Genomic DNA, 19,074 nt, shown 5'->3' on the forward strand with positions numbered 1-19,074 from the left:
AGGACAGTCACACTTGCCACTTCCTTTTCCCCTTGGGGACCAGAAAGCAAAGAGGACTCACAAAACGTGGCCTTTGCCAAACTTCTGGTCTGCAGGAGCTGCCCTGTGTTTGCCACCCAGCACCACGACTTCCCAGGCCAGCACAATCCTCAACCCCATGCTCCTTCCCACCCTCCCAGCCCTCCAGCACGCACTTCCCTCATCTGTCGTTCCATCCTGCCTCCATCTGATTTCCATCCCTCTGAGTTCCAGTCTCCTTCCACACCACCTCCCCTGAACACTTGTTCTGTCCTTACTGCCCTCAGTCCCCCCCTGTCCCCAGCACTGCCCATCCTCTGACCTGCCCTGGGGCAACCAAGATCAGGCTCAAGATTCCCCCCAAATTCCCATGAATACTAATTAATTCTCTCCTAAAAACTGTGCTGATGAGTAACCCTGCAGCCTCTCAGCTCACAGGCAGTGACTGCTCTTTTTGTGTTGAAACTTACAGTTAAAAAAACCCTGAATGCCTTCCCATTGCTTGCCCTAGACAGGCAGGGAGAAACCCAAATTGTTCAGGCCATGTTTTAATTAATTCCCAAACTGATAATAATTTGGGAAGTATCTTGCAACAGCTCTAAGTGAGTTACATCCTTCCCTCCCTCTTCCACCTCCCTGAGGAACACAATTAGCACCCACCTGCCAAAAGCTGGCCCTCCTGCCCTTCAGCAAATTGAAGGAGTTAAGAGAGGAGCAAAAAGTGTTGTTGTACAATCTCCAGAGTCAGCGACCTCATTTAGCAGCTCCCTGCCTTTGCAGGTCAGGTTTAGCAGGGAATCTGCTGCTCTCTGGAAAATGCAACCTCAGTGGACATCGAGCTGCCATCCCCTCCCTGCTCAAGCAGGCCCTGGAGCTGCTGTGGAAAAGATGCCCTAAGAAGAGGAGAGTCACACGTAAAATCCCCAGGATGAGAACAAATCCAAGCAGAGAATGAAAATCTGACCTCACTGGGAGCTTGGGACAGACAACAGGGGACCTAAACTGGGGACAGCTTCCTCTATGGGGACAGGGTCACACACTCCCCTGACTCACTCGATTTCTTTTCCTCCACTCTTTCCCAAGGACATCTTCCCAGGATCTACCACTTTTTTCTTCCCTCTTGCCACAGCCAAGCCTTCCACACCCCCCAGTCTGCTGAGACTGTGTTGTCCTTGGGGAAATTGTTCACTTCTGAGCAAAGCAGTTCCTGCTTCGGATGGCGGTCAAGAGAAAAACCACAAGCATTACAGCCACTTCTCCACGTTTAGGGATTACGGATATCTCATCTTTGGACAATACCTGAGAGCAACTTGGATCTGTAATTCAAGGAGAATGACAAATGTTGAGCAGGAAGTGAGGAAAGGCAACTTTTGCGCTTAAATCTTGAGTTTCCAGTACACACTTCCACAGTGGAATGTGACTGCAGGATTGCACTTGCTTTTCAGTGCTGCTTTTCCAGTGTAAAGCTTCCTATCACACCAGAAATTCACATCCTGCTTCCCCTTTCCACAGTCACTGCTATGATAACCCTGAGCTCACAGCCCTCCTGCATCTCCACAGACAAGTGGCTTCCAGCCCATCCCCATCCCCATCCCCAGATCCTGCCCTGTCCACCAGCCAGCCCCTCCTTTTCCTTCATTTTCCTTCCTTTTCCTCCCCTTCCCTTTTACACTTTTTGTACCCCTCCTGCCTCACCCATCTCACCCCAACACGTGCTCGAGGTCCTCAGGAACATCCCCCAGCGCTACCGACCTGCTCGAGTGCCGTCCTCCTCTCCGAGAGGGAACACTGGTGTTTCTGGCTATTACAGCATCTAACGGCAGCATTCACCCCCCTTTTCCTCAAAACTGACCCTCCTCACTTCAGCCTACCAGCAGACAACCCTGGGTACCAAAATCCTGTAATTCTACATATCCATGGTTAAGTGGAATGCCAGGATGCTCTGGATTCATTCCTCTCGTCCTCACTTTTCAAATGATCGATGGAAATATCACCGTAAGAAACCCCAAACCCAAACTACCAGGCTGAATATGCTCAGGGGCTGGTGCTGATTTCAGGCTCGAAACAAAGACTGCAGGACTTTGAAATCTGCAATTTGGAGTTTCACATTCTAAGTCTGTGAGAGGCTTCCCTGGAGGAAAGGCAGGAAGAACCGTGACCCCGATGCACTGCTGTGCTCTGCAGGAACTTCAAAGTGAGCCATTAGTTTAGTTCAATTTAGTTAATTTGCATGAGTAAAAAGTAAGTTCTGAGCCTCAGAACCCACAGCCGGGGGCCCTGGGTGCACGGGGACAGCACCTGAAGGCTCTGCAGCTTTGGCAATTACTCTCCACACCTTCCTTTAGGGATTAAAACAAGCACTGAACTCCTGAACCTGAGGCGCTAAAATGGCTTTGGAGCAGTGTGACCTCCTGGGAGTCCTTCCCCTCACTTCAGTGACGGATCCCTTTTATCTAAAACTGCCCAGTTTGCTGCAGGTCAGGGCTTCTGGAGGGGAGTATTTACTGAATCTCATTTCTGACCCAGGAAAAGTTTCCTCTGTGGCACATCACCCCCACTACCCATTTGTGTCCATCATCACTTCCCTAATTTCAGCATCAGGCAGATAAGGAGTAGTTGGAACCAGTTTTTTCCTCTGTTCTGCAGGGGGAAGGACAGGTGGTGTAGGCACCTTAATGCCTACAACAGCACAAAAGTAATAAATGTATTTGTGCTGCTCAAGGTTTCAGCTCCAAACTGGCGCTGGCAGGAGTTTGTGGTGCTAGAAATTATCTTGCTATAAAAACAACAACAGAACATCCTTTCTAAAGGTCAGATTCTCAGGAGGATACGTTTAGAAGGACAGTATCACACCCTCTAGGCCAAATAATTTGTCATATTTTCAATACATGCTTGGAAGGGATGTGCTGCTCATTTCAACTAGACCAAGCCTCAAAGATCAATTGTTTTCAGACCAAGGCTTGTGAAACAGCCCAAATGTGCTACACCCCAAACCCCCCAAACCCCCACCCCGTTTGCCAGCACAGGCAGAGATCCTGCCAGCCCAAGGAGAGGCCTGGGAGGGGAGTGGACACTGTAAATACTCTGCAGAAATTAAGGCTAAATGGACATTTTTGGCTGTGCCTTGATGTGCCAGCACGGCTGTTCTTCTGTAACCCAGAGCAGAGATAAAAACCTCAGCATGAGAATATCTGACAGAAAAAAAAGGACAATATATGTTTACTAATTTTTCAAAAGGTCCCAGGGCAAATTCCCCAATTTTGCACAGATTAATTAGAGTAATTAGTTAAGTCATTAACTGTAAGTTCTGTGAAGCACCGTGTTATTTTATCGTTCATTCGTACTCAATGAGATCTCGATACATGACTGGGTTTCCTAAACACCATTAGGTACAAATAACTAATGACAACAGCAGTAAATGAATATATTTAAGATGACTGCATGACTCTGGAACAAGACTCTGTTAATCAGCACAACTTTATCACCCTCAAGGAGGGAGGTGACCCTGGCCCGAGGGCTCTGTGTGCTCCTGCCAAAGCAAAGCCAAGGAGCCCCACAAACCCCCCTGTGCTAGAGCCTGGGATTATGGCATGGCAGGGACTGCAGGGACTGAACAGAACTTTACCAAATCTGCTTTCATCTTTTGCAATGTCAAAACTCTGGTCTGCAGCCAATGCTGGCTGCTGCTCCGCTGACTTATTTTTAAACACTTGCCAGCGTGTTATAAAATGAACATCCCTCCCCTCGCCGGGCTGGGGAGCCGAGCTGCTCCTCCTGCAGGAACAAATCCCATCTGCTGCCTGCTCCTGGGACACAGCAGTGGGGACAAGGCAGGAGGCTGGCAGATCCAACTGCACGAGGCACACAGGGCTCGGGGCTGCAGGGCATCAGCCAAAGGCTGGACTTGATCTTGGAGCCTTTTCCAACTTGGATCATTCTGTGAATCACCAGCAGGACACTTGGAGGAGCACCTGAGGGGCAGCACGTGCCCGTTCTTGGTATCACTGAGAGCTCATGGAACCTCCTCGAGTGAGCTGACTGCACTGTGTGCTGTAAATAAAACTTCCTCTTATTCTCCACCTTGACACCTACAACCCCCAGCATTTCCATCAACCTCTTACCCTACAGAGGCAACGAAATCCCAAACACTGGGGCAGGGTGAAGGCTGTGCCAGCCCCTCAGCACTACGGTGTTCCTGCTGCACAGGAATGTCTGTCCACAGAGCAGCAGGAGAAATGCTTCCCATATGGACCCTGAAATAAATACAGGGCCATTGTGGCCCTCATCCCGTAATTCCCCATATGTTATATGCCTGTAATAGTCTGCAGAAAGTAACTTGCTCTTTATGTTAAGAAAAAAAAAAAGAAAACACCAAGACCCCGCTCTGCATATTTCTGGCATTTCTTCAGCTTGGCTTTGAATTCTGGGTTAGGCCGTGCGTTAGTCAAATGAAATAATAAACAGCTGAAAATCATTACACGAGGTCTAATCCTATCTTAAGGGTAAGTCTATATCCTAGACTTAGTAATCAAGTACTGAGTCCTATTTCCTGCTATTAGTAACAGGGAAAAAATGTGATTCTGGTAAAACTTTTTAGGGAATCACAATTAATGGCCAGGAAGAAAAAAATCAGTAACTTCTCTTCTCAGGTTTGATCCCGTACTCAGAGCAATGTGGCCACTGCTGCCCTGCCTAAAATAAGCACATCATGTTTTCATTCACATCATTCCCTATTCCGTGAAATTTAAACAAGATCCATGTGTTGGCAGCAGCTAGCAAATACCTCACGGCCCAAACCACCAGCAGCAGCTCCATACAGGCAGTTTTAACCTCCCTGCAGCACGCCACTCTTCCAGGCCACGTGCTCTGCAAAGCCCCACTGGAGTGACCACACGTGGCTGCAATGTCCTGTCACCAAAGGGAGGAGGGAAATCAATCCCTAAGGATGCTGTGCCCAGGGTTAGGTGCACAGGCTGACATTTGGGTGCAGCCAGCTGAGCTGGAAGAGCCCAAAGCTCTTTGGAATCTTATGGATTAAAACTCTCCAAGTTCTGAGCTCAGTATTACCCAGCACACGAGGCTGGCTGAGGAGTCTGGTGGGCCCTTCCTTTCCAGCAGGGCTGGATGACAGTCTGGATGGATAACCCTGAATCCAACCCAGCAGCCTGGGATGCTTCATTTCCTTGGGCTGAGGTTATTTTTAATCCCCAACTGTTTAAGCTAAAGGTAGAGCAGGAATTTCCCCCTGCACCACCACCAAACTAGAGGTGAGTGATCCATGACCCTTTATGAGTCCTTTGTGAGTGTCACACATGCTACAGAAATACGAAGGAATTGCCTAAATCACTTATAGATTGGAGACTCACGAAGACTGCTTAGGCCTGAGAAAACAGAGTTTGGAGAATTCCCCCCTCAAAAGCCAAAGCTTTGGGGAAGCTGTGCATGTGGGAGTGCAGCCCCTCATGGAAACACTCCAGTCACACTTGTCACTCCCCAGTGTCCCCAAGGAGAGCAGTGGGACAGAAACCCAAATTATTCCCACCAAACATGACATCAGTCACTCCCCAAAAGTCCACCCTAAGGAACACATATTCAGTCCCCTCAGTGCTGGGAAGGAGCACTTCCAGGAGCCAGGAGCACACCCAGGAACAGGCCCAGAGGGATGGTCAGGTTGGACTGGATGGTCCTTGTGGGTCCCTTCCAGCCCAGGATATTGCAGGATTCTGTCAGCACTGAAGGCAGCCAGGTGGAGCAGCAGCAAAGACACGTGGAGGAACCACAAATTTCTTGCTTCTTTCTGAGCACCTGACTTGGCCTTGGGGATAAAACATTTACAGGTGTGAAGACATTGGCCAGCAAAGGCAAGAACAGTGCTGTTAATTCCTATCAGCATTAAGTTTGGATTCTGCACCTTTTGCTGGAAAAGCAGCAGGCAGGCACACGGGACAGCCAGGGTGGAGGCTGAAGAGACTCTGCAAGCAGAGGGAGAACATACGCCTACCACAGCTCACTGGAAATTCTCCCACATTAAGGTTATCCAGCAATAAATTTGTGGCAGATCTCTGGGTTTCGTCTTTTGAGGCACGAACACTTCAGGCCTTACAATGCAAGTATAAATAAAATTCAAGTAAATGGCAAAAGAAGAACAGTCCTGCTATAAAACAAAAACAGCTAAATGATACTTGGAGGGAATCTGAAGGAAAATTAGTGATTTCATAGGATGAGTTTTCCCCTGGAAGCCCTGCTCGTTTTCTAACATCTCAATACCTCTGTGCAATCTTTTAAAACCCCAGCCATCCAACAGATCCAGCCAGGGCAATGCTATCACAAGGACTAAATAAAAGCCCAATAATACTCGAGCAGTGCCTTTCACAGGCAGCAAGACGTGATTAAGATAAGAAAGGTGAAGAATGCCCAGAGATTGAGGAGGGAAGGAGCAGCCACGGGGATGTTTGCTGGAGCGGATCCAGCAGCAGCACGCAGCCCAGCTATCTCCCATGTCATCGCCCCATCAGATTGCTGGAGCACATCACAGCCTGTCACACACTCCCAGCACAGCCCCCACGTCTCTCCAGCAGCACATTTGTCATCCTGGGAGCTCTTCACTCATCTCTGCTCCATCTGATGCCTGTGCATGATGCTCACACGTGCCACAGCGACCTGCAGTCGCTCAAGTCCTCGAAGCAACAGATTTTCCTTCCCACTGAGGCAGCACAAATGAGTTTGTTACGTTGACTGGAGCTCAGTGCAAACAGCAAAGAGCCTGGCTGCATATAAAACACAGTGGCAGAGGCAGCTGGGGCTGAGGGGCTCTCTCTTACTGACCATCTCTGCATGTTTCCAGCTCTGATAAAAGCATTAAAAAGGTTTCTCATCCTCAGACCAAATAAGAGCTCTGGTTTAGGCCATACAGCACACGATTTACATATGGAGTGAGAATTTCCACCTGCAGCCAGGTGTTTAAGGGTATTTAGACTCCAATTTCACCAACTTCACTAGAAGTTAAATCATATTTAACTTAAGTCACAAGCACTCTAGGGTTCAGTAAGCGTTTGGACAACACTCTCAGGCACAGGGTGGGATTCTGGGGGTGTCTGTGTAGGGCCAGGAGTTGGACTTCAATGATCTTTGTGTGACCCTTCCAGCTCAGGAGATTCTCTGGTTCTGTAATTGAAAAGAGAAGTGATCCATGAGGATCTCTTGCCTGAGGTCACAGGAAACAAGTGGAAAGAGGCCGGACACCAATTTGTCCCACAGCAAACTTAACTGGTGACAGTTTTTCCTCCAGTACATCTGGTATCCAAAAGGAGATGCTTCAGGCACCAACTGTGTCCTATTACCAGGGGATGCCAACTGCACCTGATCCCCGCAGCTCCGGATGCCTTTCCCATCCTGGTTTGGGTTGGGAGGGACTTCAAAGCCCATCCCATTCCACCCCCTGCCATGGCAGGGACACTTTCCACTATCCCAGGCTGCTCCAAGCCCTGTCCAGCCTGGCATTAAGCACTAAAATATATTTAATCTAAGCTGTGCCGATCCTGCCCAACCTGTTTCGGGCCAGGCCTGAAGGAACCACAGAGGGTCACTGGTGCCAGTCCTGCTCAGGCAGGGCCATCCCAGAGCACAGGGCACAGGATTGTGTCCAGAGGGCTCTGCAATATCCCCGCTGAGGAGACTCCAGCCCCTCCCTGGGCAGCCTGTCGAGGGCTGGGCACTGCCCAGGGCAGAAGTTGTGCCTCCTGTGCAGGGGCAGTTGCTGGGCTCAGTCCCTGCCCGTTGCTCTGGTGCCACTGCTGGGCCCCCGGAGCTGAGCCTGGGCCCTGCTCTGCCCCTCCCTGCACACAGGGACACCCAGGGCTGAGGGCCCCTCTCAGCTGGGGCTCCTCTCCACGCTCAACAGCCCCAGCTCCCTCCGCCTTTCCTCATTAGAGAGATGCCCTAATTACTGAACTTAACACTGAAGATGTGCTTAAATGGGTCTGAGTCTTAAACCACTTCTGTGGGCCAATGAAACAAATAGTGGGACACCTGTACAGGCAAGAAAGGAAACCCAGGACCTGGTTAGAAGACAGGCGCGTGGATTGGTACCTGCTGCCAGCTGTACCTGGAAAAGATGCTGCCTTCCTTTCCTTTCAGTAAGGGCCGACAGTTTTTCCATGGGAGAACACAATCCATTCCAGCCCTGCTTCCTGCTCACACCACATGTATCTGCACACAGAACATTGCCTGGCATCGGGGGAAACTTCCTGTGCTCAGCATCCTCACAGATCAAGGCCAGGATCTGAGTGCTGGCAGGGAAATACCTGCAGCCCTGTGATCCACGGTGTCAGGCTGGAAATAGCTCATCCTCTCCATTCATGTACTGAAGAGGTGGATGCTGGAGGGGTTTAACTGCACCCTTGATATTCCAGCCTGTAATGGGTTTTTGAAGTGACTGTAAGTCTGAGGGAAGGCACAACAATGACACTCTCAGAAACCTGAATCCTGACAAGCACATCCTCCCAGGAGCCCCTGTCAGGGTTGAAACCTGTGAAACCTGCCCTTTGAAGAAGGCAGCTGGATAATTCAGGAATAGGGGGGCAAAGCCATGGACAGGAGGGCTGGGACGTGCTTACCCCAAATAACAAAATGCTCCCTTGTGTGGAAGGGTTTCACTGCATCTGCACTTCCTCCTGCTCTGGTCAAAGGGTGGGAAAGAGAAAAGCAGGGGAAAATAGAAAATGAGAGGAAAAGGAAAAATCCGGGGCGGGGGGGGAAGGAAGATGGTGAAGAAGGGAGAGGTGAGGAGATAAAACCCAGGAGCAGTGGTAGATTCTTTGGGGTTTGCAGCCTGAAAGGAGGCCAAGATTTCACATGAGCTTCAGGGCCAGGACCACACTGCGCTCCATCATGACCCAGGGGGTCACCACTGATTCTCTCTCCCTGCTTTTCCTCTCTCACTTAACTAAAACTACCTTTGCCCACACCCTGGACTCCAGCCCTGCCAGTCGTGGTGGATGGATCCCACAAGTCCCCCAGACTTCAGTGTTGACACCAAAGGCAGCGTCCAGAGACCCTCTGCAGGACCAGAAGCACTGGTCCAGCAGCTGCTTTTGGCTGTTATTTTTGCTTCATTTCAAAAACATGAGTATTCTCATGGCATTCAATACAGTATCTGCTCCTCGACTTGAACTGCAAACAAAGAATCAAAGTCCCTAAAAGGCCACCTGTCTGTTCAAGGGGACACAGGCACTTCGTACAAAAGGCAAAAAGCATTTGTTTAACCTCAAACCCACCCCTAGGAGCAGGATTAACACCAAGCAAAGAAACAAGAAAAAACCTCAAAATGTAACGGGGTCAAATGGAACAGCAAGTGCTGCTTTAATGAGAAGGGCAGCAAATGAAAAAATGTGGCCTTTAACAAGGTACCATGGGTAAGACAGAAGGACAAAATAAAGGCACCAGCATCGCTGACTGCTGCTGGAAAATTGCCTTTTTGCTTCAGTGCTCTGTACAAACCACAGTATCTGTCCCAGGGCCGCAGATGTAATTTGGTACAAAAGCAGACATAAATATGCTTAAATAATTCAGGGCGAAAATCTAAAGAATATGGGCTGCCTTGGGTACTTCCTGACATTCATCTTCGAGACACGAAAGAGGCCAAACAACTCGTGAGTGGTGTGGCTGGCCTTATCAAATCTCTGTCTCCCCTCGCACAGATTAACGTCACCGCGCATCCAGCCCGCCGTGCGTTATCCCGCTGCCGCCGGAGCCGTGCCAGGGAAGGCTGTCACATCCCTGCTAAAATCCACAGCTGCCAGCTGAATGCATGAACCTGCTCCAGGGGGAAGGCTGACACACCAGCTTCTGCCTTGGAGCAACTCTATTAAAGATCCTTCTGAGGCAGGGAAGAGTAATAGGAAAGAAAACTCTGATACTATTTTTATTACTGACTATAATTGCCATAACCTTTAGATGGGATGGAGAGAAGGGCAGAGAAGAACTGTCTGAAGTTCAGCAAAGGCAAATGCAGGTCATGCACCTGGGGAGGAACAACCCCAGGCACCGGCACAGGTTGGGGGAGCTGCTGGAGCAGCCCTGAGAAGGACCTGGGAGCTCATGGTGGACCATGAGCTGTCCCTGAGGCAGGAGAGCGTCCTGGGGGCCAACGGGTTCCTGGGGTGCATCAGGAAGAGCATTCCCACCAGGTCAGGGAGTGATCCTGCCCTCTGCTCACCCCTGGGGCAGCTCTGGGGTGCTGTGCCCAGCTCTGGATCCTCAGCACAGCAGGGCCAGGAGCTCCTGCAGCGGGGCCAGCACAGGCTGGGAGGATGAGGAGGGACTGGAGCAGCTCCATGGCCAGGAAAGGCGGAGGGAGCTGGGGCTGTTGAGCGTGGAGAGGAGCCCCAGCTGAGAGGGGCCCTCAGCCCTGGGTGTCCCTGTGTGCAGGGAGGGGCAGAGCAGGGCCCAGGCTCAGCTCCGGGGGCCCAGCAGTGGCACCAGAGCAACGGGCAGGGACTGAGCCCAGCAACTGCCCCTGCACAGGAGGCACAACTTCTGCCCTGGGCAGTGCCCAGCCCTCGACAGGCTGCCCAGGGAGGGGCTGGAGTCTCCTCAGCGGGGATATTGCAGAGCCCTCTGGACACAATCCTGTGCCCTGTGCTCTGGGACGGCCCTGCCTGAGCAGGACTGGCACCAGTGACCCTCCGGGGTCCCCTCCAGCCTGGCCCAGCCTGGGGTTCCATGACTTGGTACAATGAAGTGGCCCTGCTTTCTGCAGGAAAAAGAAGCCTCAGGCACAAAAGCCGGGAATTTTAGTACTGGATCCCTAAAACTGGGCTCCTTGAGCTATGGTGTGAGAGCAGAGATTTCCAAAGACACCTGTGAATGTTAAATGCTTTGAGTTTTCCGAATCAATCAGGATTGTAATCCTGCAGGAACTTGGGGAGTTTTTCATTTCAATACACTGCCAAGCAGATCTGCTGATGAACTTCATTTAAGCAAATGCAACTGAGCCTAACTTCTGTAAAACAATAAGTCTCACTGATTTCTGATAAAATCTGGCCTTCCATCCACACAGATCCTTTGGAAAACAGAGCCTTTGAGTCTTCTTGATGTCAGCTAATGTTCTGCCCTTGAAAATCTCTTCCTTACATTGTCCAAACCAAGCACTTCCAAATCTTGCTTTCTGTGTATCTGAAAGACTGACACTGTTTTTCCTCCAGCATGAGTTACATTACTCCTTATCAGCTGTACTTGCAAGATCTCTGTGTTTTTTTACATAGGAGTATTAGTGAAGATTAAAAGGTGTGTTATGAAAAATGACCAACGTGGAGATGCGAGACAGGATAGGAAAAGTGATTTTTCCCTTGCAGTGACTTCAATATAAATATTTTGTTTATGTTAATGTAATTACGTTAATGTAAACAGCGGAACATCAGCATCGACAAGAGCACAACAAATCAGGAGGGGAGCCACAGCCCCTGTGGGGCAGCAGGAGCTTTATGTGGCCCAAGTTCTCGAGCCCAAATCAACTCCCCAGGCCCAGGGGGTCCCAAATGGCCCCTGGGTGTGCAGCACAGCCCGTGTGTGGCCATAATCAATCCCTTGTCCTGCCTTCCTGAACATCAGGCAGCCCAGGCAGAATTTAAATTATGAGCCCAACAATTCAATCCAGCTCCTGCCCCATCTGGAAGAGCACAAGCCATGCTCTGTGCACGACTTCTGCTCCCCAAGCTCTAAAAAGTGTTAATGCAGTACCCTGGCAGTGTCCAAGGCCAGGCTGGACGGGGCTCGGAGCAGCCTGGGACAGTGGAAGGTGTCCCTGTCATGGCAGGAGCCTGGAACAAGCTCAGCTTTAGGGTCCCTTCTAACACCAAGCAGTCTGAGGCTGGATGATTCTGTGAAATTGAGCTCCAGAGAGGAGTTCACACCCCCACCAGAGCAGTGTCCTTGTGCAGGGCCACCTCTCCAGCACCCACCCCTGGCTGAAGGCTCTGCAGGCACAGAGGGTCACCAGAGGAAAGCTGAGAGGGCTCTCAGGGTACAGAGGAGCCAGAGCAGCAATGCCCATGGCTGGAGCATTGAAAAGAGCACCGGTTTGGCCAGCAGAAACCAAAGCGTTGGGATCTAACACGAAAACGATTGTTCCACTCAACCGCTTCTGCGGTGGAAAAACCCTCCCCTCCTTGCCAGGATAGAGACACCCAAGGAAGGCCACAGGGAGCTGGCTGAGCTCCGGGGGGAGGTCAGCAGGCTCATGTGGGCAGCTGGAGCTCTGGGCCCAGCTGTCCCAGCACACACCAGCCCAGAGAGCAGAGTGTGGAGCTGCCTGGCCCTGCCTGCCCCCTCCTCTCCCTCCCAGCCAGGGAGGAAGGCAGTCCAAGTGCTGTGCTCCAGGAACACGGGTGATCAGCACGTTTCCCCCCTGAAAACACAGAGAAAACCAATTCCTAACAGCCCCAAATGTCCTGGGCATTTACTAGAGAGTCAGCCAAGGTTCAGTTAGTGGCAGAGGGTGATATAAAATAAATCAGGATTGAGCCTCTCCCATGGGATTGCTGGCTCATCTCACCACCACACCTGCCTGGAGCGCCCTGCTGAACCACCCTCATTACCCAGCCCCTTTGTGCAGCACTGCATTCACTCACGAGTGGTTAAAGGGAAAGGAAACGCATTGATCTCCGGGATTTACAATTACAGCCCAACACACAGCCGGGCTTATTAGGTGAATCAAGCCTGCACATGCACAAAAAACGACCCTCTGTGAGCAACACTTAAGAGAGACATCAATTTCTTTGGGAGGCCTGGGCAGTTTCAGACCACGCAGCACTCCTGTGCATTAGTTAAAGAGCCTGCAAGCCGCCAGCACCATCAGTCTGCCCTGATGGAGATGTTCCTATCCAGTGTCACAAAATGAGGTTGATTGAATCGTTCTGCAGAACTCAGCAGGGCCACGTCCCCTCCTCGGTTCAAAGCCACACGGAAAGGCTCCCAGCCCCAGCCATCCCTGCATGCTCCCAGGCATGGTGGTTTCAACCACAACATTATCGCATTTCTCTCTGAACACTGCTGGATTACCACAGTTAAGTTCTGTGGTTGGATTTTTAAAGCTGATCATTAATTTTTCTATAAAACATGCATCTAAAAGCTTTAGACTGTGACAAAAAGTCTCAACCAAAGACCTGGCTTAACCATTTTCATAAACATAAGCATGTAAGTGCTGGGTCCTGCACTGGGGTCACAACAGCCCCACAGAACACTCCAGGTTGGGGCAGAGGGGCCGGGAAATGTCTAATGGGAAAAGAACCTGGGGGTGCTGTGACAGAGGCTGTACATGAGCCCAGGTGTGCCCAGGTGGCCAAAAAGGCCAATGGCACCTGGGCTGTGCCAGGAATAGAGTGGCAGCAGGAGCAGGGCACTGACCATCCCCCTGGGCTGGCACTGCTGAAGCACCTTGAGTGCTGTGTTCAGTTCAGGGCTCCTCATGACAAAAAAACCCAAAATACTGAGGGGCTGGAGCATGTCCAGGGAAGGGAATGGAACTGGGAAGGATCTGGAGCCCCAGGAGCAGCTGAGGGAGCTGGAAAGAGGCTCAGCCTGGAGAAAAGGAGCCTCAGGGGGGACCTTGTGGCTCTGCACAACTCCCTGACAGGAGGGGACAGCCGGGGGGGTCGGGCTCTGCTCCCAGGGAACAGGGACAGGAGGAGAGGGAACGGCCTCAGGCTGGGCCAGGGGAGGCTCAGGGTGGACATCAGGAGGAATTTCCCCATGGAAAGGGTGCTCAGGGCTTGGCAGGGGCTGCCCAGGGAGGTTTGGAGTGCCCATCCCTGGAGGTGCCCAAGCAAGGGCTGGAGGTGGCACACAGAGCTCTGGGCTGAGACAAGGTGGGGGTGGGGCACAGGTTTGACTTGATCTTGGGCTTTTCCAACCTTAATGGTTCCATGATTCCATGAAAAACTGCTGCAGAATGCTCTGGGGACAACCACAGCATTCCTGAAGATGCTCCTCCTAGAGGCAATTGCTGCTGTGCTGGTGAAAGCTCTGCAGAGGCAGCTGATGAAGGTTTAAACGTTTCACTCAAGAGAAGCAAAACAGGCATTCAAGCACAGGAAAAGCAGCTGGAGGAGAAGCAAGTTTTTAACATGCAAAGGCAGAGAAACCATCAAAGAACCACAGAATGGGTTAGAAAGGACCTGAAAGATCTCATTCCACACCCTGCCATGGGCAGGGACACCTCCCACTAAAATGCCAAAGCTGAACTGGCAGCACAAAAATCTGAAGAGCAGCACCTGCCCCACAGAGAGCAAACCCCCTCCAGGTGAACTTGCATGGACAGACACGCTCCCAGCGTTTTTAAGACTTAAGAGCCACTCTTGAAGCTCTGAAGCAGCCCCTGGTTCAAGGCCAGATGTCAGGAGGATCCAAGTTAAACAGTTTTCAGAGCCTGCAGGAAGCCCCCAAATGAATGGTTGGTACAGCAATTTTCTCATCAGAAAGATCCTAAAGAACTGGGATTCAAGATGTGAAAGAACACCCCACAAGGACTCCAGGTACCCCTGCTGCCCTTGTCTCACGTGACCAGTCACGTTCTGCAGTCACTGACACAGCTCTTCCAGCCGACCAAACGTGCTGAAATCACAGCAAAGCCAAAGGCCACGTCCGTGCTGCAAAAAAACCACCTTTTCTCCATCTGTCCCCACTCCCTGCCTTAGATTTATTTGTCCCTGACAGGGATGTAGTGTGGGTGACACTCGAGGAGCTGGTGGCCCAGAACATCTTACTTCCCCACACCTGACAAATGCTCCAAGAAACCAGGGCCAAAGGCAGAGGTCAGGGTGTCTGCAGGAGGTCAGCCATACTCATCCGTATCTAGAGTTGTGATGCAGGAAAGTGCTGTTTAGAGGGTTTCTGATACAGATGAGCACTCTAAGGGTTAATGTCATGGGAAGGCTGAACAGGGACAAGGGCTCATCTCAAGTCCCACGGGGGGAAGAAGGGCCCGTGAGAGCAGCAAGGAGAGGCCCAGTTAGTGCTGAACTGATAACTCACCCAGCCTGGGCTAAATAGATGATGCATTTTGTGAGTTCCAGGCACTCTCCCAGGAACACTGATGCAGCTCCTTGGTATGAGTCCAAGGCAGTTATCTCTCAGTCATTCTGCCTCCTTGTTAAAGGTAGGAAGAAAAATGTCCTTTATTATCAATTCCAAATTGTTCTCCAACTGAATTACCTGCGAGGAGGTGAGGTTATTTGAGAAAATACGTGGAGTCCTGTATTTTTAGCTCCATGAACCTGCCTTGTAAGAATCTGAAGACTGTTGCTGACGTTTTCCAGCGTAAGGAGCTCGTGCCTTTTGGCTGATCCATCCAGCCAAGGCTCTCCTGTGGGGATCAGGGAGGAGGGTGGGGGCCCCAGGAAGGACAGAACGTCAGTGAGCACACTGAACCTCAGCCTTGGGCTTTATCCACATGTGGCAATAAAAACCAGTTAGCTGCACGGCTTCCCAAGTCTCACTTGAGCACTGTCTGCACATAACACCTGCCAGGCTCAGTGTGTCCTGCCCAGCTGGCTGGGGAAGGAGCACGGTGGGACGTCTACAGAAGGAAGTTTTATATAAGGGCTTTAATAAGGGACTCTGAAGGAACAAAAACTTCCTCCCAAGCCGAGGAGCATCCCTTCTTGGCTACAAACTTTCAGGGCAACAGCCTCCTCATGTGCACAGAGAGTGCTCTCCACATGGACATCCCTCCCTGTAATGATCACTCAAGACTGGTGAGTGCACCAGGAGAAACATTAAACCAAACCTGGTGGAAGGTGTTTTACCAAAAGAGTCCTGTTGGACACTTCAGGGGGTTTTTTGGCTGCCTCCCAGCTGAAGGTTTTAGAGCCCTGGCTGTGCCTGCACACACGGAGCAGAGATTTCTCATTTCATACATCATTTACTCCTGCAGTGACTCCACAGAGTCACAACATGTCCCTAATACACAGAAAGGGAGAAATCCATTCTTCCCACGATAATGGCTCAGGCTGGAGACCCTGAGCAGAGATTTCTCAGCACAGCAATGCCTCTCCCTACAGGATAATCACATGTCCTTAATAGAGAAGCACAAGGCAAACCCAGGAAAACACCAGCTCATCACAGTCACAGGATCCTGGTTACAACTGGAGCTTTCCCTCAGCTCTGAACAAGTTATTCAGTGCACAGCCCCAGCCCTGAGCGGAGCCTGATTCTCACTGGAATCTACCAGTGTTTCCAGAGAAGGAAAGATGCCTGGGGAGGGCCAATAAATGGCAACACGAAGCATCCAGACCCCTTTCCATAACCTGGGCTACCAGCAGCAGTTAAACCAATCAAAAGAGTTTGACACATTTGGAGGCACGGGTTTGGTTTAAATGTCCTGCAGTGAGGACTGAGCTGTTTCCGACTGAGCTGTGCCATGCCACTGCTCCCCTGCCAGCCCTGCAGACGGAGGGAAGCTCTGCAGGACAGGAACCCCTGGCCCTGTGCTGAACTCTCAGCCATTCTGAGCTAAAACACAACTCCAACAGGCACTGTAACGGGGACAAATATAAAAATACAAATAAATAAATTTAAAAAAAATAGAAAGTGAGAGCAAGAGAACTAGGAAGGAAAAGGAGGGTGACATGAAGAGTGAGGATATAAAGAGGCACACTGCAGCTCAAGGCCGCAGGCTGTGACCAGGACAGCTGCCAGGCTGGGTGAGCCCTGTGCTGGGAATCCACTGGAGCTGAAACTCCTGGGGAACAGTAGAGACAAAGGGCAAGCTCAGCTCTATGCCTCACCCACCCCAACAACGACTGCAGTGAGCCCCAGGACATCAGCAAGGTGTAAAACCTCACCAGGTAAAACCCCCAGGGAAAATTCAACACAAGAATGGGTCCAGGACAGCCAGCATGAATAAAACCAGAGGTTACAGGGAATTTCACACCCCAGAAAGCAGCACAGCCAAAGGAATGAGCTGGTTCCTCTGCTGTAAGTCTCACTAGAGAATGTCCTGGTGAGAGCTGGAAGGAAGGTAGCAAAGCAAAATACTTCAATGCAGTGGTAAATGAAGTTCACTGACTTGTAAGAGAAATTCGTGCCCATCTCCTGAAAAAAGCCAGAATTTTCTTTGGAAGATGTGGGGGGAAAGAGAACAAACTTTAATCAGATGCCTGATGTTCCATCCCAAATCCATTTGGAAAAGTCTGGCAAAGGAAGTACACTTTAAAATGTTACCAAAGGGAAGGGACTGGCGGCAGGACGGAGCACGTTAAAGTGAAAAATTAAATTAAAGTCTCAAGGGAAAACTTATTAAAAACCTTATACTGTGAGATTTTTCATACCTCTGTTTGGTCTCCAAAACACTGATTTATTAGAGATCAGCAAAGACAGGAAAGGACATACGAAAGAATACACTGACTAATACACATATCTTCTATAATTTATACAAAATCTCTCTGCCTGGTGTCCTGAGAGCCTGGGATCCTTCTGCGCTGCTTCAGCTAACCAACAAGACCCCAGTTAACTCCACCGGACACAGAGCACAACTGCTGCACCTTGGCTGACACACACCCCGGATAAACACAGACACAGAGCAGCAATCTGCCTCTGCAGGCTTCTCTGGCCCACAAAAATGAGGAGAAAATGTATGATGTCCAGGAACAGGTGAATTATTCCCAAGTCTATGAGGAGCCCTCGGGAATCTCTGACTTCCTGGCCTGGACCTGCTTCCATGAGCCAAGTAATGGGTCTGGAATCTTCCTGGTGGCTGTGTGGGACAGGACCAGCCCTGCCTGGGTGTTCCATCTGTGTGACCTCAACATTCCCCATCCAATGCTCCAGGCTGGGGCAGAGTGGCTGGAAAAGGAATGGGTGGGAAGTGCTGGTCAACAATAGCCGAACATCAGCCCAGGTGTGCCTAGGTGGCCAAAAAGGCCAATGGCACCTGGGCTGTGCCAGGAATAGAGTGGCAGCAGGAGCAGGGCAGGGCCTGTCCCCTGTGCTGGGCACTGGTGGCTTACCCTGAGTCCTGGGGTCACTCCTGGGCCCCCCAGGACAATGCAGACCCTGAGGGGCTGGAGCGTGTCCAGGGAAGGGAACAGAGCTGGGAAGGGGCTGGAGCCCCAGGAGAGGCTGAGGGAGCTGGGCAAGGGGCTGAGCCTGGAGAAAAGGAGCCTCAGGGGGGACCTTGTGGCTCTGCACAACTCCCTGACAGGAGGGGACAGCCGGGGGGGTCGGGCTCTGCTCCCAGGGAACAGGGACAGGAGGAGAGGGAACGGCCTCAGGCTGGGCCAGGGGAGGCTCAGGGTGGATTTTGGGGAAATTTCATCACTGAAGGAGTTGTAAAGCCTTGAAAGGAGCTGCCCAAGGAGATGGCAGAGTCTGTTCAAAAAACCATGCGGATGTGGCACTTGAGGACGCTGTTCGGTGGGGAACATGCTGGTGCTCTGGGCTGACAGCTGGACTTGACCATCTTCAGGCTTTTTTCCAATCTGAACCACTCTATGATTCCAAAACATTTGAGGGCAAAATCTCCCACGTGTGCTATAAAACAGCATCCCTTAGTTAAGCTCCTAGAAACAGCTCCATGTACTTTGTAACCTACACCACCTTTCCACACATATTTGCTGTCTCCAGCTGGGACTGCCTGCAGCTGGATCCAAACTGAGCCGCTGATCCAGCTTTCTTTGGGTCCTGCAGCGCTCCTGGGATTCCATGGAAGGGCAAACACGGGGGGCTCGGGCAGCACCAGCTGATCCAACACAAGGAGCTCCCACTGTGTGAACCCCTCACCCCGCAGAGGCTCGGAGCCAGCACCTCCAGGCTCTGCCCTTCCAAAGGGCTCCCAACAAACTCATTACAAATTCACAGCTGCAGCTGACCCCCATTAGGAAGTGGTTTATTAGATTAAAACATCAATCCCAGAAAGAGATGTTTGCTTAACAGACGTAAACGATTTGGAGACCTCGTGCTGCAGGGCATGAAATAAAATCAAAGTGTGGCAAAGCCCAGGGAATTAAGCCATAAAGGGAAAGCTGTGGGAGGGATGCAGGGACCTCTTGCCAAAGGGAA

At 51.0% G+C, this 19,074-nt stretch overlaps 1 protein-coding gene across 1 annotated transcript in view; it reads right to left on the reverse strand.

Annotated features, from left to right (window-relative positions):
- GALNT17 (polypeptide N-acetylgalactosaminyltransferase 17) overlaps positions 1-19,074 on the reverse strand; it is a 199,352-nt gene that overhangs the window by 157,881 nt on the left and 22,397 nt on the right. The gene's annotated exons all lie outside the window — the stretch shown is intronic.

This window comes from Chamaea fasciata, unplaced genomic scaffold (assembly GCF_029207755.1).
Source record: "Chamaea fasciata isolate MVZ Bird 193981 ecotype frontalis unplaced genomic scaffold, bChaFas1.0.hap1 SCAF_21, whole genome shotgun sequence".
Taxonomy (NCBI): Eukaryota; Metazoa; Chordata; class Aves; order Passeriformes; family Sylviidae; genus Chamaea; species Chamaea fasciata.